This window comes from Tamandua tetradactyla, chromosome 12, assembly GCF_023851605.1.
Source record: "Tamandua tetradactyla isolate mTamTet1 chromosome 12, mTamTet1.pri, whole genome shotgun sequence".
In the NCBI taxonomy this organism is placed as follows: domain Eukaryota; kingdom Metazoa; phylum Chordata; class Mammalia; order Pilosa; family Myrmecophagidae; genus Tamandua; species Tamandua tetradactyla.
The window spans coordinates 55,736,701-55,760,272 of record NC_135338.1 but is presented as its reverse complement, the minus strand read 5'-3'; the positions used below and the strand labels follow the sequence as shown (position 1 = coordinate 55,760,272).

Sequence of the window (23,572 nt, the reverse complement as noted above, 5' to 3'; positions counted from 1 at the left end):
GAGATACTCATTGTCCAAATCTTCATGGTCCTGGCCATGGTGTGACTCTCTGGTGTCCATTCCACAGTCACCTCAGTCTCCTGCCAGGGTTGGCTTTGGAATGTAGTGTTACTCTTCCTAGCATAGTCAGAGGAAGAAGTCTCTTTGGTATCCTAGGAAAAGTTTCCTTGCTCCTATATTAGAGGCACCTGAAAGAGAGGGCCCTCTTTCCATCTAGATAGTGCAGCACCTGGACGTGATTGCTGGAGCTGCTGCAGCCATGTGGGAAACATGGGAGGAAGTGATATGACACCTAGAGAAAGGCAGAGTAATAAGATGAAGTAATTCATTGGACTTCCTTTATGCAAGGTAACATGTCTCCCTATTGTTAAGCCAATTTATGTTTGGGATATTTGTTACTTGTGGTTTCAAACACCCCAACTTATCCAAGTGGGGTTCCTTGAAGGTAGGTGACTCTATTACTTCCATGCCTGAATGTTTTTGTTGAGGCTGGAGACACTAGAGCCTGGGATCCAGCCTACCTCGGACTGACACAGCCATTCCCCGCTGAGAGTTGGACAATTCATGTTGAGTCACTACAGAGTTTGTCTCAGGTTCTCACTCCTAGTGGAACCTCAGAGTGCCATGTCTTCCCCAGCCTTGGGAAGCTTCCTTTCCTTCTTTTTTCTTATCTTTGCTCCTGCTTTATTTCTCTTAGACCTTAATTGTCTGCTTTCAATCTTGAAATACAAATATCCCTTACCAGCCCTCTTCTTCCCCATCATCAAAGAAGTAAAATAACTCAAAACAGATCTGGCTATTTCTTGGGGAAAAGTAGGAGAGATGTAAGTATAACAGAGCATAAATAAATATCTTAACAAAATTTCCTATCCAACTGCTGCCATCCACTGCTATATATTTTCCCCTTTCATCTTCACACCAGCTCTACAAAGCAGGTACTAAGAGTGTCTTCAGGAAACTGCTTATGACTGAGTCACACATTACAAACCTCTCTAGAACACCATCTACATATACTTATTGAGTCCTGGATTGAAATCTTGCAGGGGAAGAGATGTTTTCTACAACGTTAAGCCATCTCTGCTTCCAGGTCCTGCCTCTCCAGTGTAGGGTCCTGGTTGCCATTCCAGTCCCCATTGGGGAGCCATGACAGATGGCCCCAGATAGAGGTTGTGCTCACCCAGAGCATACTTTCTCCTTCCAGGACCTTCTTTCCCCCTCTGTAGATGAACCTACCACTCAGCAATGAGATGCATACAAGAAACCACAGTTCAAAGAAATTCACTTTTGGTGACTAGTTCCAATCCCGAGAAATGTGAGATTTTTATATCAGTGATTCTCCAATGGCTTGTGTTTGTCAGACTCAGCAGAGGTCGGGGAGGGGGGGTCCATGTTGGAGGAAACATGGGAAGATGTTGATTTGCATCAGACACATGTTTCCTGAGGTCCTGGACCTGGATCTTTCCAGCGAGGGCTGGTGTGAGCTCTTGAGCGTGTAAGAAAGCCAAAGCAGGTAATAAGACACATCGTGCTGGGGAAGATAATGGAACGACATTTTTGATTCTGATATATTTATCTTGGCAATGTGTCTTGAGAACTAGAGACAGATTAGGAAGGAGAGAAGTGAACTGGGAGGAGGGATGTTTTGGGGTAAGGAGGTGGATGAGGTGAATAATGGAATGTGCATTCAGCCTGCTTCATGGCAGACTTCCAAAAGAGTAACTGCATGGTCTAAATATTGCTTTATTATCCATGGGCAGGCAGGCACTTAGAGGAGGAGAGAGTTCTGTTTAGGGAGACAAATCCCAGGATCTGAATAAATCCCCTCCATGAAACCTGGATTTAAATCAAGGTCTTCCTGATTGCAGAACTCCTTCTTATCCTGCCCCTCTGCACAGCTTTCTTGGGGTGTGCAATGCAGGGTTGTGGTGGACCTCTGAGTTTGGGAAGCCCAGATTTTTCTCCCATCCCCTGTTGAAGCATCACAGGTCTTTGATGTGTCGTCAACAACTTTCTGGAGTCTCTCAGGTGCGTAGTTCCCTCCGTGAAATTCGTGGCTTAAGGTGATAGAAAATCCTCTATTTGGGCAAAGGGTTTTCACGACATTCTCCAGTGGGAAGGAATCTGTGAGTAACTTCAAGGAGTTTTTGTCTAAGATAAGAGGATATAAAATATACTTGCCATTTTTTAGACCAACTGATGACTTTAGTGAAAAAAAATCTCTCAAGCAAATTGGAATTAAATTTGACCTTTACAAAATTTTTGGTCTTAGGCTTTCTGAAGAAATGTCATCCAATTCTAAAATATATGAAACTCAATGCAGCGGGAAATTATGGGCAATTGCTTTGAGCCTCCTCAGTATGAGATTTCAAATGTGTCTAGGGTTACATAATTGTTTCCAATACTCTTGAGCACATGAACACTTAAATTCATTGTTTGATGGGTCCTAGTTGTAGCCTGGTGCTGGGGAATTCAGGAGGGCTAGTCATATTCAAGGAGTTTTTGTTTCTCTTCTTTATTTAAAGTTGCTTTTTGAATGGGAAGTATCTTTGCATGGTTCAAAATTCAAAAATATAAAAAAAAATCTTACCTCTCCTGGCACCCAACTCTCCTTCCCATAGGCAGCCACATTTTAAGTGGCTTAGATATTTTCCAAAATACTTTATTCATATGCAAGTGGATGGATAATAGTCACACTCTTTGCACATTGCTCTTTTCATGTCCTTAATAATGTTTTTTGGTGATGTTTATGTATCAGTTCACGAAGAGTCCCAAAGAATTTACTCATTCTCTATATATTTGCAAAATATTCCATTGTATGAATGGACTATATTTATGTATTTAAGTTGATATTTAAGTTAAGATATTTAAGTTGTTTCATTTTCTTTTTTGCAACTTTAGATGATGTTGTCATGAATAACTTTGTGTGCACATCATTTCTCACTGGTACAAGATTACCAATAGGGTAAATTTCCTGAAATGGAATTGCTGGGTGAATGGGTATGGGAACTTATAATTTTGAGAGCTATCATTGAATATCCTTCAACAAAGTCTCTTCCAATTTGTATTCTTTCTAGAAATATACGGGTGTCCCTCACAGTCTTTCCAATAGAGCATCAAAGTCTTTGATCTCTGCCAATCTGGCAACAGGTGAAACAGAGTTTCTCATTGTAGTTTTAATTTACATTTCTCTTAACCTGAGTGAAGTTGAGTGTATTTTCATAAGTTTAAAAGTCATGTGAATTTTATTATAAGCTATTGATTAATATTTTTGCATGTTTTTATATTGGACTGTTTATCCTTTTCTTATTGATTTGAAGGAGCTTATTATATTAAAAGGAAATCAAACTCTTTTTTCTTTTGCATGCTTGGTATGAGTCACAAATATTTTCCCTTGGTTTTCTTTTGTGTTTTGACTCTGCTTATGGTGGCTTTTGTTGGGCAGATTTTTAAAAATTATGTCTTATTTAAACTTGCCCAGATTTACAAAGTGGTTTTGGGGTTCTATTTCTTAGTTAAAGAGGCATTCTCCATCCCATGGCTTCTTGTAGTACTTTTGTGGGTTTCATTTTTACATTTGAATCTTTGAGATCTATGAAGTTTGCCTTGGTGTGTTCTATGAACACATCAGTTAGGGTAAGAGAGTGGATGCTGCAGGAACAAAGAACTCCCAGGTCTCAGTAGTTGAAAACAACAAAGGCTAATATTTTACTCATGTTACAGGTCCATTGTAGGTTAGCTGGGGTTCTAGAAGCCGGGCTGCCAGAGCACACTGGTGAGAACCCCGCTAGTCACTGTGGTAGAGGAATAGAGAGGTGGTGAATCATGCACTGGCTTGTGAAGTCTTCCTCCTGGAAATGTCATACTTCTGCTCACATTTCATTGACCAAAGCAGATCACCTGGCTAGAGGGAGAAACAAACAGGAATATTAGTGAATTATGACACAAATTATGGATCCGTTTTTTTTCCCAGATGAAAACTTTGTTTTCTCAGCCTAATTTAATGACTAATCCACCTTTTCCACATGGATTTGAAACGTTATCTTTATCATATTGTAAATTCCGTTATGTATTTGGGGCTGTTCATGGACTTCTAATTTTTTCTCACTCATCAGGCTGTTCATTCATGTACCATATGGTTTTAATTACTGGGGTTTTGAATTATGTTTTAATATCTGATGGGGTAGTCTTCCACCAAATTCTTTACTTTTCTTCAGAATTTTATGGACTTATTCTTGTTTGTTTATTTTTCATGTGAATTTTAGAATCATCTCATCTAGTTAAAATATCCTATTTTTGTTTTTATTGAGTTCCTGTTAAATTTATACCTTGACTTAGGGAGAACTGAAATCTTCATGATAGTGTCTTCCTGCCCAATGCCTTGATGTGTCTTTCCATTTGTGCAAGTCTTCTTTCTGGTCCTGAGCAGCATTTTAAAGTTTTCTTCCACTTAGAGCTTACACATTTCTCAGGTTTGTTCCTGGGTATTTTATTTGCCATCATCATTGCTATTATATGGAAATAGAGTCTTTTCTTATTCTTCCCCCTCTGTCTTCTTATTATTTGTATGTGGGAAAGTTACTGATCTCCAATCCCTCTTTAAATGATTAAAATGGAGACAAAAATAAAGTGGACTAAGCATGACCTGCTGTTAAATGAGGGCAAGTTAGAATTGCTCAAAGGCATTTTCTTTCCTTTATTTTAGCTATATAAACCATGGGATAATGAACTTGAACTATTTAGTTTATTTGGAGAGGCAGCAAGATGGAGTCAGGTTAATTAAGGAAAGGAAAGCATCTTATTTGAAGACTCCCAGTTGAAGCTTCATCAGGCTTTACCAACCAATGGAAATGAGTGAAAGTGTCACTGGGCCAAAAAGCTGTACAGTGGCTAAAGCATAGTAGGTACTTTATCAGATATTTTTGGAACAAAGCTGAGTTAAGTCACAAAGCTTTAGAGCTGAAAAGAGGTTTAATAAAAGCTAGAGTAGTGGTTCTTCACCCTGATTGCATGTGAGAATCCCCAAGGGGATTTTAAAAAACGCTGATGCCTGTACCCCAAACTCCTAGACCAAAGACAGCAGACACTGCGGGCAGCAGATGCTGAGGCCTGGGGGTTGGTCTCTTTTAAAAACTTCCCAGAGGATTCTATTCTGCAGCCAAGGTGGAGAACCATTGCTTTAAATTAATGTCCTCACTGAGCAGATGAGACAATAGATCAGTGAGGGAAAGTGAGGTATAGGTAAGAGGAAGTGGGGTGTAGGAGAGAGGAAGTGGGGTGCTGATTGAGAGGGAGTGGAGTGTTGTTGAGATGAGTGAGGTGTAGTGAGAGGAAGTGGGGTATAGGAGAGAGGAAGTGCGGTGTTGGTGAGAGGAAGTGAAGTACTGTAAGAGGAAGTGGGGTGTTGGTGAGAGGAAGTGAGGTGCTGTGAGAGGAAGTGGGGTTTTGGTGAGAGGAAGCGTGGTGTTGGTGAGAGAAAGTGAGGTACTGTGAGAGGAAGTAGGGTGTTGGTGAGAGGAAGTGAGGTACTGTGAGAGGAAGTACGGTGTTGATAAGAGGAAGTGCGGTACTGTGAGAGGAAGTGGGGTGTTGGTGAGAGGAAGTGTGGTGTTGGTGAGAGGAAGTGATGTACTGTGAGAGGAAGTGGGGTGTTGGTGAGAGGAAGCATGGTGTTGGTGAGAGGAAGTGAGGTACTGTGAGAGGAAGTAGAGTGTTGATGAGAGGAAGTGAGGTACTGTGAGAGGAAGTGGGGTGTTGGTGAGAGGAAGTGCGGTGTTGGTGAAAGGAAGTGATGTACTGTGAGAGAAAGTGGGGTGTTGGTGAGAGGAAGCATGGTGTTGGTGAGAGGAAGTGAGGTACTGTGAGAGGAAGTGAGGTACTGTGAGAGGAAGTGCGGTGTTGGTGAAAGGAAGTGAAGTACTGTGAGAGGAAGTGAGGCACTGTGAGAGGAAGTAGGGTGTTGGTGAGAAGAAGTGAGGTACTGTGAGAGGAAGTGTGGTGTTGGTGAGAGGAAGTGAGGTACTGTGAGAGGAAGTGCAGTATTGGTGAGAGGAAGTGAGGTACTGTGAGAGGAAGTGCGGTGTTGGTGAGAGAAAGTGAGGTACTGTGAGAGGAAGTAGGGTGTTGATGAGAGGAAGTGAGGTACTGTGAGAGGAAGTGTGGTGTTGGTGAGAGGAAGTGAGGTACTGTGAGAGGAAGTGTGGTGTTGGTGAGAGGAAGTGAGGTACTGTGAGAGGAAGTAGGGTGTTGGTGAGAGGAAGCGAGGTACTGTGAGAGGAAGTGCGGTGTTGGTGAGAGGAAGTGAGGTACTGTGAGAGGAAGTGCAGTGTTGGTGAGAGGAAGTGAGGTACTGTGAGAGGAAGTAGGGTGTTGGTGAGAGGAAGCGAGGTACTGTGAGAGGAAGTGCAGTGTTGGTGAGAGGAAGTGAGGTACTGTGAGAGGAAGTGCAGTGTTGGTGAGAGGAAGTGAGGTACTGTGAGAGGAAGTGCAGTGTTGGTGAGAGGAAGGGAGGTACTGTGAGAGGAAGTAGGGTGTTGGTGAGAGGAAGTGAGACATTGGTGGCTGAGCAGAGACCAGATCTTGGTGTCCAGGTCCCCATTCCAGGTAATAGTAGCTAATGCTTCCTGAGGCTGCCTGTGCCTGGGCTGCTTCTAAGTGCTTTAGGGCTGGCAACTCATATTATCCTGTCAACATCCTCAGGGAGGAGGCATTATATTATTCCAGTTTTATGAGGGAGGAATGTGAAACCAGTTAAGTAAGTTACCCAAAGTTACACAGCTGGAAGAGGGCAGAGTACATGACAGAGACTGGGGTTGCCCAGCTGCCAGGCTTTGTGCCCCAAGCCTGGATTCTTATCCAGGGCAGCCATGAACCTTGGAACATTAACAGCCCAGGAAATAGTAGTCCTTGTGGAAATAATACTATGCCATTTGATCATTATGAATTGTTTAAATTGTAAATAATTTTAGCAGCTCAACCCCTTTCTCAACTGATACCTGACTTCAAGAACAGGAAGCAGAACTGCCTAGCTTGGAGCAGGGTGGGGTCACCCTCAGCTCCTTCTGCCCTGCCACTGCTCTGATCCTTTCCTCAGAGAAAGTGTTTGAAAAGCACAGGGCAGATGCTCCTATTGAACGTTTCCTACTCTAGCATTGGGTGATAGAGATGGAAAAAGATAAAAGAACTAGAGGAATTCAGCAGGCTCACCTCCGTTCACACTGCACTTACTAGAGAACAGCATGCACGCTTGCTTTTTGTTTCCCATTTTTACCAACCCAGATCCAGTAGACAGAGCCCCCTCCCCGGTGTAGAGAGTCCTGTTTCAAGGGCCACACCTTCGGGCCTTTCAGGTGACCCATCCTGGCCTCTGTAATGAGCAGGCGGGCATCTGGGGTGTGCATTTGGACAGACATATTGGACTACTTTTCTCTGGAAGCTCTCTCCCAAGCTCAGGGCAATCAGAGGCCTGGATGCCAAGCCTGGTTTGGTGAGATTTTTTCCAGCAGGCCCTGTCTACCTCTGTCTGCCCTGCCTCCCTCCTCTGGGTCCCGGCAGCTGTGGGAGGACCTCTAGACCTGCTAAGTGAGGCGGTGTACGGGCCAGGGGACCAGCTCCAAATGGCCTCTGGAAACAATTTCTTCTGCTCTGCTTTGGGGATCTGTGAAATTTTCTCTCCTGTCTCTCTACTGCCTTTCTCTGCCACTGTCCCCCAGACTCTATATTCCTTCTGCCCCAGCCTGCCCTCTCTGTGTGCATGTTGAACAAGAGAAAGGCTGTCTTCAGGTCTCTCTCCTTCTCTCCCCCTGCCTCTGTATCTCTCCTCTGCTCAGTCTCTGGTTCCGTATGCTCCTGTGTCTGAACAGCACAGGTCTGATAAGGTTCCATCCAGCCAAACTCCCCAACCCTCAGTCGCCTCCGCTGGAGCCTAAAAAGATCCGGATGTGGCTCAGATATGGTCCAACCTATTTACAACAGAAAAGACGTACAGACTAAAATCAAATTACACAGAAGAGTGGGATCGGGATTCAGGAGAGGTGTAGAGGATACCATGGGGTTTTGTGTGATAGACATTGCTTCCATTTGGGGCATTCAAAGAACTTAATTTACGCAGCCTTTCTGAGTTTCACTAGCTCTCATGTGGGAGAAACCTTACCTCATGGAGTTGAGTGAATGTGGGTCAAGTCCTTAATCAACGCGTGGCAGGTGGTAAATATCATTATGACCTCCATTTCACAGGTGAGGGACTGAGGCTCAAAGTGACTAATTCATTTGCTCAAGGTCACACAGTGCTAGTACTCCTGGATCCCAGGATCTTTACAGCTTGCCCCCACACTTGCTTTCCCATCCTCTTTGTTGAGCGAAATTTGACCTTTGATTTTCTTTGAGGGCTTTATTTGCCCCTCTGTCATAGCTGTAATTGTCTCACATTCTGGCCTGTTGTGCACAGCACCACCCTCCCTCTATACTGACAGCTCCTCCAGGACAGTGGCTACATTTGGTTTGGCTCCTCTATGTGTGGCAGATGATGTTTTCCAATACTACCTGTGCTTGCTGGTGTGCTTGCTTGTCTTAGCAGTGGACAAGCCTTTGAGCTTTGCTGGTGCAGAACTTTAGGGAACCTGTTTTCCAGACAGTCAGAAGGCCCTGCCTGGCCATTGTGGGTTCAAACTGGGTACTCTGGCCAGATCATCACTTATCCTTGCATGTGCAAATGGGGACAGGACCTTGGCCAGATCAGAGGGATGGAGAGGAAGAACTCCCTTCAAGACCCATGGGAGGACAGGGGTGCATTGAGCAGGGGTTACCAGCATTTCACTCCCTCACAGGGGTCCAGGTGGTGACTAGGCCTCGCATAGAGTTACTCAGGGGCAGGCAGAAATGATGGAACACCTGACACTAGGGCCCAAAAGTCTCCAGTGAAATACAAGCCTGGCTTCAAGCGACCCTGCCCTCCTGGCAAGGAATAGCTTAGCAAGGCTCCTGAGGGAGGGATTGTTCCAGTTTGATAGCTGCTGGAATGCAATATACCAGAAATGGAATGGCTTTTCAAAAAAGAAAATTTAATAAATTGCTGGTTTACACTTGTAAGCCAAGAAAATGTCCCAGTTAAAGCAAGTCTATAAAAACGTCCAATCTAAGGCATCAGGGAAAGATACTTTCAAGAAGGCTGATGAAGTTCAGGGTTTCTCTCTCAACTGGAAAGGCACATGGTGAACATGGCGGCATCTTCTTGCTTTCTCTCTAGGTTTCTTGTTTCATGAAGCTCTCCAGGGGGCATATTCCTTCTTCATCTCCAAAGGTCTTTGGTTGCATGGGCTCTGACTCTCATCATTCTTGTCACACTGTCGTGGCTCTGTTCTCGGAATCTCGTCATTCTGAAGCTTTCTCCAAAATGCTTCCTCTTTTAAAGAATTCTGGTAAACTAATCAAGACCCATGTAGAATGGGCGGGGTCACATCTCCATAGAGATAACCTAATCAAGTTTCCAACATACAGTACTGAATAGGTTTAAAAAAAAGTGGTTGCTCCTACAAGATCGATTAGGATTAAAACATGGCTTTTCTAGGGTACATAAATTCTTTCAAACCAGCACAGGAGTATTGCCATGTGGTAGACCACATATGCTCCCTGACCTGAGAAGAACCCCAAATGACCAAAATGGACTCGCCACTCTATAGGATAGCACCAGAAAAGATTACATTTCCCCCATGAAATCAAGGGACTTGGCATTCTTGGCTCCCAGAGGTAGGAGCAAGTCATGCCTGCTATGTGTGTGTAGCCCCACTTGGGTATTTGTTCAATAAGCATGTATCTAACACCTTCTATGAGTCAAAGTGGGCACTGAAGATACAACACGGAGAAAACACATGAAGGCTCTATTCCTCAGGGTTTACCTTTTACCAGCTGTGAAGTAGAATTCCACTGCATCAAATAGAACTTGGTCAGTACCGTCTTTTAGTAAGAATCAGTTCATTCTTGGGAAAGCGCACATGGGAGTAAGCAAGTGGACAGCTGATATTGTAGGTAAGGCTCTGCATTGTTTTGTGATTTTTCTTTTTTTTTAACTGGGCAGGGGCCAAGAATCAAACCCAGGTCTCCAGCATGGCAGACAAGAACCCTGCCACTGAGCCACTGTGGCCCTCCCTGCATTGGATTTTATGTAATACCAATGATCCTACTACAAATTATGAGCTATTTGCTTGATAGTGGTAGTGTACTGGTCTCCTAGGACTGTGGTAACAAATGACCACAAACTGGGAGAAATGAAATGACAGAAATTTATTCCCTCACAGCTCTGAAGGCAAGAAATCCAAAATCAAGGTGTTGGCAGGCCATGCTACCTCTGTAGGCTCTAGGGGAGGATCCATCCTTGGCTCTTTCAACTTCTGGTGGTGGCCTGCAGTCCTTGGCATTCCTTGGCTTGTAGCTGCACCACTCCAATCTCTGCTTCTGCCATCACGTGGCCTTCTCCCTGTGGGTCTGGGTGTCCTCTCCTCCTCTTTTAATGATACCTGTCATATTGGGTTTAGGGCCCAACCTAATCCAGTCTGACCTCATGTTAACTAATCCATCTGGGATGACCATATTTCCAAATATAGTTGTGTTCTGAGGTTCTGGGTAGACATGAATTTGGGGGGCAAACTATTCAACCCAGTATATCTCTCATTGTAGGTCTCTGGTATTCCCATTTTCTTTAGAGATGTTGGACCTCTGGGTTACCTCCAACTAGTTAGGATGACAAAAGTGCTTAGGCATGGCCTGCTGGAGTGGAGGCTGAGCTTCCTTGCCAGTTGCCCTTCTTTAGAAGATTGAACTTCCCGGGAGGATGAGGTCAAGGCTGGTGGTCACAGATTCTGATTGTCACCCACAATACCCCACAGTCTGACCCAGTAATTTTTTTCTTTCTAAAACAGAAAAGCAACTGCCTCCCCCACAACCTTTCCTGTTACATCCCCAGAAACTCTGCTCAAAGAACTCCAGCCCTCCCTAATGCCCACCCAGAGCTGGGAGAGCTCTTCTTTACTGGGATTTCTGGCATGGAGCGCACATCTTTTTTCCACAAGTGTCCTGCAGGATGGTTTCCTGCACCTTCTTCACTTCCACCATGAAGGTCCATGAGCCTCGTATACAGTGGGCACTCAGTAAATGATCGTAGAATGAATGGTAGAATGGCCATTCAGCTGGGCTGGCCCATCCCTGTTCTCTGACCTCCCCTTGCCTCCAAGCCTCAGTCTCTGGTCCAGTCAGAGGAGCCCTGTTCTTGATACTTCTGCAGCTTGATGTCTGCTTCCTGAGGTCACACATCTGGCGTACCACACCCACAGGGGACAGATGGGAGATCCCAGCTGCCTTCAGTCAAGCCTCGCCAAGGGCAAAAACACAAAAGAAGGCCCACTTTCTATGTATCCAAAAATTGAAGAGCTAGTAATCAGGCTGAAACAAACTGTTGAATAAAAGATGTTCTGTTCTTATACTTTGAAAATGATACCTTCAAAACAATGAAATTAAAAAATTATGTACACAGTTATGGTTTTTATATGACTAAAAGTCAGCAAAATATCAAAGATGACTGGATTTAATTATTATTTAACAATTTGAATGTTTGCTAATGGGCCAATAGTATTTTGATGAGAAGTAAAATACATAGATAATTTGCAAATCTTTTTATATTTTCCATAACATTTATTTTATTCTTGTTTTCATTTCAACAAAATTGTTGATTTTGTTATAATAATGATTTTCACATAAATTAGCCCTATTGCCTGAAAGATTTAAAGGATGAAAAAATAAAATATAATTGTACTCAAAGTGTGCACAATGGAATATATTTTCACTAAATTTTTAAAGTAAATACAAAAATTTAAAAATAATGTTAATTTATGTTTTCAAATGATAATCTTATTTCAGGAACATTCAAAATGGTCTATTAGAATTAAAAAGTGAGATGCAAATATTCATAAATGCTAACATTTTAAGTCAGAATTATTTGAAAAAACCCAAATTTTTAATTTTATTTTTTAGAATTAAATTTAAAATATTTCATAAAATTTATTTGTAATTAAAAAATTAAATTTTATTTAGATAATTTTGATTTAAATGCTATTTTATTCATTTTTCCATTTAATTGTCAATGCAAACAACTGGAATGATAATTTACACATGCTATATCTAGATTTAAACATACACACATGAAAGAGTAATCTGAATTAATACCGCCAAATGTTTTTCAACTATTGCAAAAAAATGTACAAACTACAGGTACCTCTGAAACCATGAATAGAAAAACAAGAAAAGTAGTGTGCAATAGTACTTGAGAACAATACTTCGTTTTGCAAGCCTTTACTGCATTTAAGATAATTGTAAGGAAGGATCTGACATATTTAAATTGGTCTTTCCTTTTATCTTGATCAAATTCTCCCCTTGCTCCTGGGCAGTGTCTGTCTTTGAATTCAGCAGGGCAAAATCTACAAACCTTCACATCTTTTGTCTTATCACATTCTCCCCACCCCTAACATTTTTTTAATTGAAGTGTGGTATACCCACAGAAGTATGCAGCTCGATACACTGCAACAGATTGAATACACCTGTGTCAAACAGTTTTGTAGAAATTGACAGCAGTTTTCCAAACTAGTTGTGCCAGTTTATCTTACAAGCTATCTGGGAAAGTTCTGGATGCTCCATATTCTTGTCAGCACTCGATATTTTCTTTTTTTGCCTAGCCATTCTGGTATTGTTTAGTAGTAGCTCACCATGGTTTTAATTCACATTTCTCAATACAACTATTGAAATAGAGCATCTTTCCACATTTCTTTCCATTTATATTAACTCTATGAAATGACTGTTCAAATATACACGTACAAAGATAAAGCAAAAGATAAAAAAACAAAAAAAGAGAAAAAACAAGAAAGCAAATACACACGTACATAATACATACACAATATATATGCATATAAGCATATATGTATGTGTATATGTAGATGTAGATATAGAAATATTTACCCAATCTTCTTTTGGGTTGTCTGCCTCTTTACTATCAGTCTGAAAGTCTTCTTCATATATCCTGAATGAGAGGTATTAGAGATATGTATTATGAGTATCTTCTCCCACTCTGAAATTTCCTTTTCAATTTCTTAATGGTGTATTTTGATTTATGGAAGTTGTTCATTTTAATTTGATATAAATTATTAAAGTATCTGTTTTATGTTAGTCCTTTGTTAGTCTTAAATTTTATTTGTTTTCTTTTTTTATTTAGAATCATCTTGCTTTTTTCTGCAACTAAATTTAGAAATTCGTAGTTTTTCCCTAAAAGATGCAACAATGCTCTTATAAACTGCAATCTCTGATTTTCTTGTCAGCATGCTTCAAGGAAATCCACGTGTTTAATATGTTTGCTTGCAGTTTAGCCCACAAATTGTTATTTAATCCAAATATCTGAGCAGCAAACTGAGCTGAACCTTCTGGAGAAAATATGGTCGAACAGCCAAGACCACTGGCTAGTCGAAGAGAAGACCACACACCAAGAGCCCCCTCGTCTAGTGTGAGGGGAGGACAGCTAATAACTGGAGATGCAGTGTTACCAGACATCAGTGGTCCTAAATTGTTGCTTCTGCCTGCTACTGCCACAAATACAGTAGGAATATTCCCTTCCTACTCAGCTTTAATCCTCAGAATTTTATCTGGTCCTTTATGGGCAGAGGTTACCCAAAGTTCGCATGGACTGCCAAAACTTCCACACAGCTTCTTGATTTTTTATTGTGACCAAGATCAGAAGTTGAGCCTATCAATACTACAACCCTGCACTGACTTTCTTATTTCAGAAGCAACTCTACTCTCTCTGCAACCCACTCAAAATTCTTCTTTACTGTCTGGAGTCCTTCAGGAGTTACTTCTTTGAGGTCACGATATGACTGTCTTTCTGTTGGCTTTGATCTCCCAATGGCCCGAGTCTCCAGGAAACATTATCAATAACATCAGCAAGAACAGTTCCTTTGGTGGTTATATCATCAAATCCAATCTTCATATGAATCAGTGTACTGTTCTGAGGCATGCAGGATTTTTCCAATATTTCAAAAATTGCCTGTAGCATGACTCATGATATCGACTTCAGTTTGACCTTTATCAAGTCCAGCAAAGCAAAATTTTGCAGCAATTGGCTGTTCTCAGACCACTGTGGATAATTTTTGGCAGCATCCTTGAAAAACATCTCCACTTTAGGTGGGTAAAATTTTATATACTTAAGGCCAAGTTTTCTCTTGAGAAAAGAACCAGTTATTCTTCTTCTATTCAATTGGAATCATTTCACATTAGGGTGCAATAAAAGCTGTCTCCCCACATTTTCTAGTGAAAGCCATTTTGATACCTGTTTCCTGTAATAGCTGAAAAATACAGCTGATAATTTTATTTGAGATTGCAACTTTTCCTTCCAGGTGATTCTTTCTAGGTGCATTTCCTGCCATAATGTGGTCCTTGGAGTGCAGGAGGACTTTTTCCACACTATCTAATAATTCATAGGCTTCTTTTGTTTTACCCTCATAGAGTTTTTTCACCAATGTTCAGTAAGTCAGCTGTCGCCACTATCCTGAGTGGGCTGTGGGCAGCAACCACACTCAGGACAGAGGCAGGGATTTAGAACACTAGAGCAGCAGTCAAACTCTCAGGGTATCTGTAGCCCGAGATGCAGCTCAACTTCCTGTTAATGTCTATTTTAAAGAAAGCTTTGCTTACTCCAAGATCCTGGAGATGTTTTGATCTTAAGCATTAGTGTCTTATCTTTCACATTTGGATCGTAATCTCTCTGGGGTTGATTTTTGCATGGGGTGTGAGGGAGGGGTCAAGGTACAATTGTTTCCATGTGGATTCCCAGCTGACCCAGCACCGCTTATTGAAGACTGTCCTTCCCCATGAGTTGAAATATGGCTTTTATCATAAATCTGATCACTGAATGTACCTGTGTTGGTATATTCCTGGGTATTTCCTGGATTACTCACTCAGATTGTCTATCTTTGTGCAAATATCACAGTCTTCATTGCTGTCTTTACAATAATAAGCTTTTTTAGTTTTGTTGTTCTTCTTAAAAGTGCCTTTGTGCCCACCCAGGCAAAAAAAAAAAAAAATTGCCTTTGCTATTTTGAGCCATTTACATTTCTGTACGAATTTTAGAATCAGCTTATCAATTTCTATTCTGGAAATCCCAGCAACAATAGGGGTTTTTGGTTGGGACACATTGAATCTATAGATCAATTTTTGAAGAACTGGCATGCTTACAACATTATATCTTTCTGTCCATAAACATTGTTGTGGTGGTTTGCTAAAGCTGACAAAATGCAATATACCAGAAATGAATTGGCTTTTATAATGGGAATTTTTGAAATGTTTTATAATGGGGATTTATTAACTACAAATTTATAGTTCTAAGGCCATGAAAATGTCCCAATTAAGGCATCAACAGAAATATTCCTTTTCTGAAGACAGGCTGCTAGCATCCAGGGCACCTCTGTCACAAGGCAAGACACATGGCTGATGTCTGCTGGCCCTTCTCTCCTGGATTTCATTGCTTCCTGCCTCTGGCTTCATGGCTTCTTCTCAGCTTCTCTGGAGCTTTTTCTGTGAGTTTTTCTTAATTTCATCTCTTAGTTTCTGTATGTATTTTATCCTCTTACAAAGGACTCTAGTAAAAGGATTAAGATCTACCTTGAACAGAGTGAGTCACATCTCAATCAAAATAACCTAATCAAAAGGCCCAGCCACAATCCACAATAGTTCTATACACACAGCAATGGATTAAAAGAACATGATCGTTTCTGGGGTGCATACTAGCTGCAAACTACCATAATTTTATACTCTTTAGATACTTAGGTCTTTTATTTTATTTTTAAAGTTTTCAGCATCCAGGTCATGCACATCTTTTGTAAAATGTGGTCAAACATTTTCAAGCTACAAACTTAGAATTTAAGCTGCTTCAAAGCTGCCATTTTCCCACTCTGTGGGCAGTCTCTTGTTTCCCTGGGGATTTCAATGCAGGTCGCACCCCAAGGATGTGTCTTAACTGAAGCTCCTGGCAACAGTGCCTTGTCCTAAGACCAGCCACAAGGATCCTGGAAATTTCACTCTGTCCAGCTGCTTTCTGGACCTGCCCTGGGTTTCTTTTTGCCCACTGTTAGTTTCAGTATTTTTTTTTAAATAGAACTAGTTGACAATATTTAAAAATGGAAACATTTTCATATAAAATATCTTTTTAGTTTTTCTATAAAAATTGAAAAGTTGGCCAGCCTGGTCACGTTCCTGCAAGGCAATCCAACTGATGCTGGCTTGAGTTTAAGCAGAAGCTATGGGGTGTTCCCAATACCAGTTCTCCCTTCTTTTAAAGGAAGAGAACTTCCACTTTTGAGCTGGGCACATGGCCACACAAGATAGAAACTTTTTCCTGCCTCTTTTGCAGCCAGGTGTATCATGTGACTAGGTTCTAGTCAATAGCAAACGTGCTGAAGAGATATACACAACTTGTGGATTATACTGTTACAGGGAATGAATTTGCCCTCCATTTCTCCTCCCCCCCATCCCTACTGGTTGGAAAGAAGAGGCACTGGTGAATCATCCTCAAGCATACCATCGAGGATACCACACTAGATTACAGAGACCCAATTTAGTAGAAAACTGGGTGCCCTATGACTGGGTGAAGCAGAACTACCATGCCAGCTTACACTTTTGTGTGAGGATGAAACTGAAACTTTTATTTCTTATAAGCTTCTGTCACAGGCAGTCCCCTTTAGATGAGGACCATACTCTCCAGCTTACCATAGTCCCCCTTCCTTGTCCCTCACCAACACCAATTTCATTTAACATCTGCTACTGAACCCGCCCACTGCCCCCTTGTCCCAATAGGCATTTGAGTTTGAGACCCTGTTGTAAACCCTCAAAAACAAAAAGCAAAATACCTGTTTTCCCATACTTTGGGGTTCCGTCTCAAGGACTCAGTGACTCCAGGGCTCCCCCTTCTGAGGGAAGTTGATTTTGTGCTTGATGGGCATCTTCTCATCAGAGAAGAGGGGGGAAAAAAACAACAGATGTTATCCCTGGCAATACGTGTGAAATACACAGGGAATTTTATGGGGTCTCATGTACAGCCCTGTGACCATACATGGGTTTGTTGCTCACATTGTGTTCCAGAACAGGCACTGGGTGAGTCAGGCATGGGATTTGGTCTTAGGTGTAGCTGGCCCCAAAGCCCACGTGGGTTCCCATCTTCTATGTAGTTGGAGACCCAGGAACCTGGAGCAGCTGACAGCCAAAGCCATAGTTGACAGTGGCTGACATGGAGGACAAACCACAGACATTTACAAGTACCCAGACCACAATAAGAATGGGCAACAAGTCTTTATTTGTTTACTCCAATATGCTCATAAATAGGTCGCCCCAAAGCAGGCTTTGTCTGCAGTCTCCTAAGCAAGCAGTCTTATCAAAATTCTGCTCAGCTCCACAAATGTATTGACAGGCTAGTACCACTCCTCTGCCCTCCTGATGTACCAGTTTAACCCTTCTTGCCATTTAGCAGTCATTTATCACCTGCTGCTCACAGTGTGGCTACCCAACCAGCTGCATCAGCATGACCTGGGAGCTTGTGAGACATACAATATCTAGACCATAGTCCAGACCTACTAAATTAGAATATGCTTTTTAACAAGATCCCTGGGGGGTCTAGGCTTTGAAATAAAACACAATTACTAGCTGAGTGACCTTGGGCGTGTCTCTTAAGCTCTCTGAGCCTGAACTATAAAAAGAGAGCTACATTAGGTTGAACTATATAAAGTCACCTTAGGTAAAAAAAAAAAAAGACCTAATATAATCAACCGTATATGGTTCAATGTAATACTTATCTTGTAGGGTTATTGGGGAAATTTAATTTAAAAATGAGAAAATATATAAAGCACCTGGTACAGAGAACGGCACATAGTAGGTGTTCACTCAATGGTAGTTATTGTCTCTCTGTAGTAGGCACAACCCTGCTCTTCCAAACGATCCTCACACCCATGGGTTCCCATGCAAACTAAGCAAAAGAACCAGAGTCTATCTAATATCTCATAAAATCTCATTCAGTAACAGCAGCTCCCTGGCATGTGGGCCAGTGACTATTTTCATGACTGCATCAAGGTTGTACGAAGATACCTCCATCATCAGTAGTTGAAGATATTTTTGCTTTGACTTCTAGAAGAAGAGGAATTCCAGATAGTCTGATGATGTCACCAACACCAAAGATCTTGGATACCAATTCAGGATAACTCTCCCCCAGTCAGGGTCTCCTGTTCTGTTCTCTTAGTCATCCACCCCATCCAAGGGAGCATTATCCCAATGGGTTTACAATCTTCCCCAGAAAAAGCATCTTCTTGTTTCTGTGTGAAAGGTCATTACCAGGAAAGGTCGACTGAACTTAATTCTTGAAGGAAGTGGTAGATCAAGATCTGGGTGAGGCTTGGCAATAAGCTGGATGCTTGTGGCAGCAGTGGCCTCCAAGCCCCCCTCCTTCACAGTCAGTACTGCCCTGTGAGTGAACTGCAAGGAAAAATCTGGAATTATCAATCTACCCTATAGGAGAAATCTACCAAATCTTTATTTTTGTACCAATTCCTATTCTCTCTCTCTCTTTCTTAAATTTATTTATTTATTAATTTAAAAAATTTAACAACAAACGAACAAAAACATTAACATGTGATCATTCTGTTCTACATATATAATCAGTAATTCACAATATTGTCACATGGTTGCATATTCATCATTTCTTAGAACATTTGCATCAATTCAGAAAAAGAAATAAAAAGACAACAGAAAAAGAAATAAAATGAAAACAGAAAAAAAAAGATTATACATACCATACCCCTTCCCCCTTGCTTTCATTGATCACTAGCATTTCAAACTAAATTCATTTTAACATTTGTTCCCCCTATTATTTATTTTTATTCCACATGTTCTACTCGTCTGTTGATGGGGTAGATAAAAGGAGCATCAGACACAAGGTTTTCACAATCACACAGTCACACTGTGAAAGCTACATCATTATACAACCATCATCAAGAAACATGGCTACTGGAACACAGTTTTACATTTTCAGGCAGTTCCCTCCAGCCTCTCCATTACATCTTGGATAATAAGGTGATATCTACTTAATGCATAAGAATAACCTCCAGCATAACCTCTTGACTCTGTTTGGAATCTCTCAGCCATAGACACTTTGTCTCATTTCACTCTTCTCCCTTTTGGTTGAGAAGGTTTGTTCAATCCCTTGATGCTGGGTCTCAGCTCATTCTAGAGTTTTTCTCAATCCCTTGATGCTGAGTCTCAGCTCATTCCAGGATTTCTGTCCTACGTTTCCAGGAAGGTCCACACCCTTGGGAGTCATGTCCCATGTAGATAGGGGGAGGGTGGTGAGTTTGTTTGTTGTGTTGGCTGGAGAGAGAGGCCACATCTGAGCAACAAAAGAGGTTCTCTTGGGGGTGACTCTTAGGCCTAATTTTAAGTATTTCAAGTTTATTTACTAATGTCAGTTCTTATCAGTGAGACCATACAATATTTGTCCTTTTGTTTTTGGCTAATCTCACTCAGTATAATGTCCTTAAGTTCCATCGATGTTGTTACATACTTCATAATGTTATTCTGTCTTACAGCTGCATAATATTCCATCGTATGTATATGCCACAGTTTGTTTATCTCCCTTTAGTATTTCTTGCAGAGTTGGCCTCTTGGTCACAAATTCTCTCAGTGATTTTTTTGTCTGAAAATGTTTTAATTTCTCCCTCATTTTTGAAGGACAATTTTGCTGGATATAGAATTCTTGGTTGGCAGTTTTTCTCTTTTAATAATTTAAATATATCATCCCATTGTCTTCTCGCCTCCATGGTTTCTGCTGAGAAATCTATGAATAGTCTTATTGGGCTTCACTTGTATGTGATGCATTGCTTTTCTCTTGCTGCTTTCAAGATCCTCTCTTTCTCTTTGACCTCTGACATTCTGATTAGTAAATGTCTTAGAGTATGTCTATTTGGATCTATTCTCTTTGGGGTACAGTGCACTTCTTGGATCTGTAATTTTAAGTCTTTCATAAGAGTTGGGAATTCTTCAGTGATAATTTCCTCCATTAGTTTTTCTCCTCCTTTTCCATTCTCTTCTCCTTTTGGGACACCTACAACATGTATATTCGTGCGCTTCATATTGTCATCCAATTCCCTGAGTCCCTACTCATATTTTTCCATTTTTTCCCGATATTTTCTTTTTCTTGTTGGATTTCAGATGTTCCATCCTCCAGTTTACTAATCCTATGTTCTGCCTCTTGAAATCTACCATTGTGGTTTCCATTGTTTTTTTCATCTCTTCTACCATGCCTTTCATTCCCATAAGTTCTGTGATTTGTTTTTTCAGACTTTCAGTTTCTTCTTTTTGTTCATTCTTTGCCTTCTTTATATCCTCCCTCAATTCATTGATTTGGTTTTTGATGAGGTTTTCCATGTCTGTTCGTATATTCTGAATTAATTGTTTCAGCTCCTGTATCTCATTTGAATTGTTGGTTTTTTCCTTTGACTGGGCCATATCTTCAATTTTCTTAGTGGGATTTGTTACTTTTTGCTGTTGTCTAGGCATTTAATTACCTTAATTAGTTTATTCTTGAGATTGCTTTCACTTCTTTTACCTAGGGTTTTCTTGCTGGATGAATTTGTTGTCTATCTGTTCTTTGACATTCAGTTCAGCTTTTTCTGGACCTATAGCTTAGGTTTTGTTTAACAGAGGAGAATTTTTCAGTTCTTATTTTCTTGTTTCTTGCCCTGCTTGTATGGTACCTTCCCCACCCACCACCCTTAGGAGGGTCTACTTAGGTATTATAGACCCCAGGCGGATTTTCCCAGACCAAACTGGCCTCCTATCAGGAGGAAAGAGTCACCTGTGTAAGTTTTCCCTGAGGGTGAGACCCAGCAGGTTGAAAGACTTTCCTGTGAAGTCTCTGGACTCTGTTTTTCTTATCCTGCCCAGTATGTGGCACTTGTCTGCCTGCAGGTCCCAGCAGCATAAGATGATGTGGTACCTTTAACTTTGGCAGACTCTCACTGCTGGGGACATGGTGGAGACAGAGGAGAGGTTGTAGGCTGGTTTTAATGGCTTCAAATTACCAAGGCCTGGTGTCTGAATTCCTTGAGGGAGGAATTCCACCTGAGTTGGGCTTCACCCCTCCCTTGGGGAAGGCACAGTCTCCAGACAAGCCCTCAAATGAGCTTGTTTCTGCCTATACCTGGGGAAGTTGCAGCCTGAGAAGTACTGCCACTGTATCCAAAACACAGCCACAAAATCCTCTGTTTGCTTTTTTTTTTTTCTTTTTCCATCAGCCCTGCCCCCTTGGCGCTGGGGCAAAAGTGAGCGATCCCTGCTTTGACCAGGTTCGCCTGAACTGGGGGCCTATTTTTAGTAGTCAGAATTCGCTAATTAATTCCACAATTGGTATTTGGTTGGGCTCAGCCCCTGCTGCTGGTAAAGTCCCTTTCCTTTACCCTCTGGGTATCAGCCTGTGGGGGAGGGGCGATGGCTGCCACGGCTTGGGGAATTCACAGTTCTGGGGGGGCTCACAGCCAGTGCAGTTGGTCCAGACTGAGGTATGCTGTGTGTCCGGTCAATGACATGGCCCCAGGAGCTGTTCTGTATTGTTTCTGGTTATTTAGTAGTTGTTCTGGAGGACGAACTAAAACGTGCACATTGCTAAGCCACTATCTTGGCCCGGCTATTCTCTCTTTTAATCCCACATTTATTTCATCCATCCACCTACCTAGTCACCTATCCTTCCATCTACCCGATTAGCAATCCACTCATCTATCTTCTCTTTAATGCACACATTAATCTACACATCTGCCCATACATTCATCAACCAATCCATCAACCTACCATCATCCATCCACCTACACTGTCAGCCATCTACCTATTCATATGTGCATCCATCCAATACTCACAAGTTCATATACCCACCCATCTATCCACCCACTCACTTCCTTAGCCATCTATCATCCATCCACTCATTGTCCATGTACTCACCCACTCATTCATCTTCCTATCCATGATTCCATCTGTTTACTACTCACCTCTCCATTCACTGATCCACCCATCTACCCATCTATTGAAGTTCTTATGACTGGTGGTAAAGTATTTTGACTATCACCCCAGCATCCTTCCATCTATCTCCCCATTTCTCCATCCACACATCTATGCATTCATCCAAACCCTCTTTCATCTGATCATTTATTTACTTATTTTTTCATTCACTTTATTTAGTTAGTCCATCTTCATTCATCCCATCATCCACTCATTCATGAATTTATTCAGTAAACATTTATTGAGCACCCATCATATGCAACCCACTGTGCCAGGCACTATGTGTACAGGGTTCCCTGTGTAGTTTAGCAAGGAAAGTGCACAAAGGGTAGCAGAAGATATAGGCTAGTCGGGTAGGTTAGAACTGGATCACAGAGAACTTAGAATGCCATGAAGAGGAGGTGGCCTTTCATCGTATAGTCAGCAGGAAGCTTTTGAAAAATATGCTGTAATGGAAACCAAGGGATAGATTGTTTTGAGAAAGAAAGAGTCAAGGGTGATGAGCAAGACATTGGGAGGTCAAATAGATAAGTGGTTTCCCTGGAAACAATCCTGCTTGTCCCCCTTGTCCAGACTGGGTTTGGTTAATTACTGATAGAAATCATCACTACCCCACCCATCCTACCTCTGATTTTCCGTGTTAGCTTGGGCAGCCCTGGACCTTCTTGAGCTGGAGTTCTACCATATAAAGTGAAGAAGTGACCAAAACTTAGCCTCTGGGAATGATTCACACGCAAATGTTTGTTCCAGATCAGTCATCTGTCTTAAAAGAACTAACAAGTCTCCATTCATCCATTTCCTAGAAATCATGGCTTTGTTGAAAAGTCCATGACCTCATTCCTTTATTATATTTAACATTCATTCATTTGGTCACTCAATAAATACGGGCTGAATGTCAACCATGTGTTGGATCTTGAGCTATAAGCTGGGGAAACAAGGTGGGTCAAACACAGCCACTCCCTCAGGGTCTTGTCTCTTGGGGGACAGACACACAGAGAGTCCTGTGGAACAGTACCAGCCATGAGGCCAGGCTGGTGACGAGTCTATCTCACTTTCAGTGCCTTGTCCAGCTCCTGCATTCTCTGGTTGGGGTCCTAAATGTTTTGATGGCTGAGGGTCAAGAGGCCCTGGCCTCTGCCCTGGAGGTTGTACATGAGATCAGCAAATGTTATACACCATACAATTTCCTCCAGACTTTGTATTCTTTTAAGCTTCCCCAGTTAGGAATGGCCTTCTCCAAAGTCTCAAAAACCATAGCGCTTTTGAGCTGAGAGTATATCATGGCCCAATCTGAGCATTGTACATATGGGAAAAGTGAGGCCCAGAGAGGTTTGTTCATTCATTCATTGACTTGCTCATTCAAAAAATATTCAGCAGACAGGTCATGAAGGATGGGCAGCCTGGGCCCACCTGGAAGGAGCTCACCAGTAATTGCAGGAGATGGACATACAAAGAGATG

The 23,572-nt window shown here is 41.7% G+C and overlaps 1 pseudogene; it reads right to left on the bottom strand.

Annotated features, from left to right (window-relative positions):
* Positions 1–13,320: 13,320 nt before the first annotated feature.
* Positions 13,321–15,968, bottom strand: LOC143651522 (bifunctional phosphoribosylaminoimidazole carboxylase/phosphoribosylaminoimidazole succinocarboxamide synthetase-like; annotated as a pseudogene).
* Positions 15,969–23,572: the final 7,604 nt, after the last annotated feature.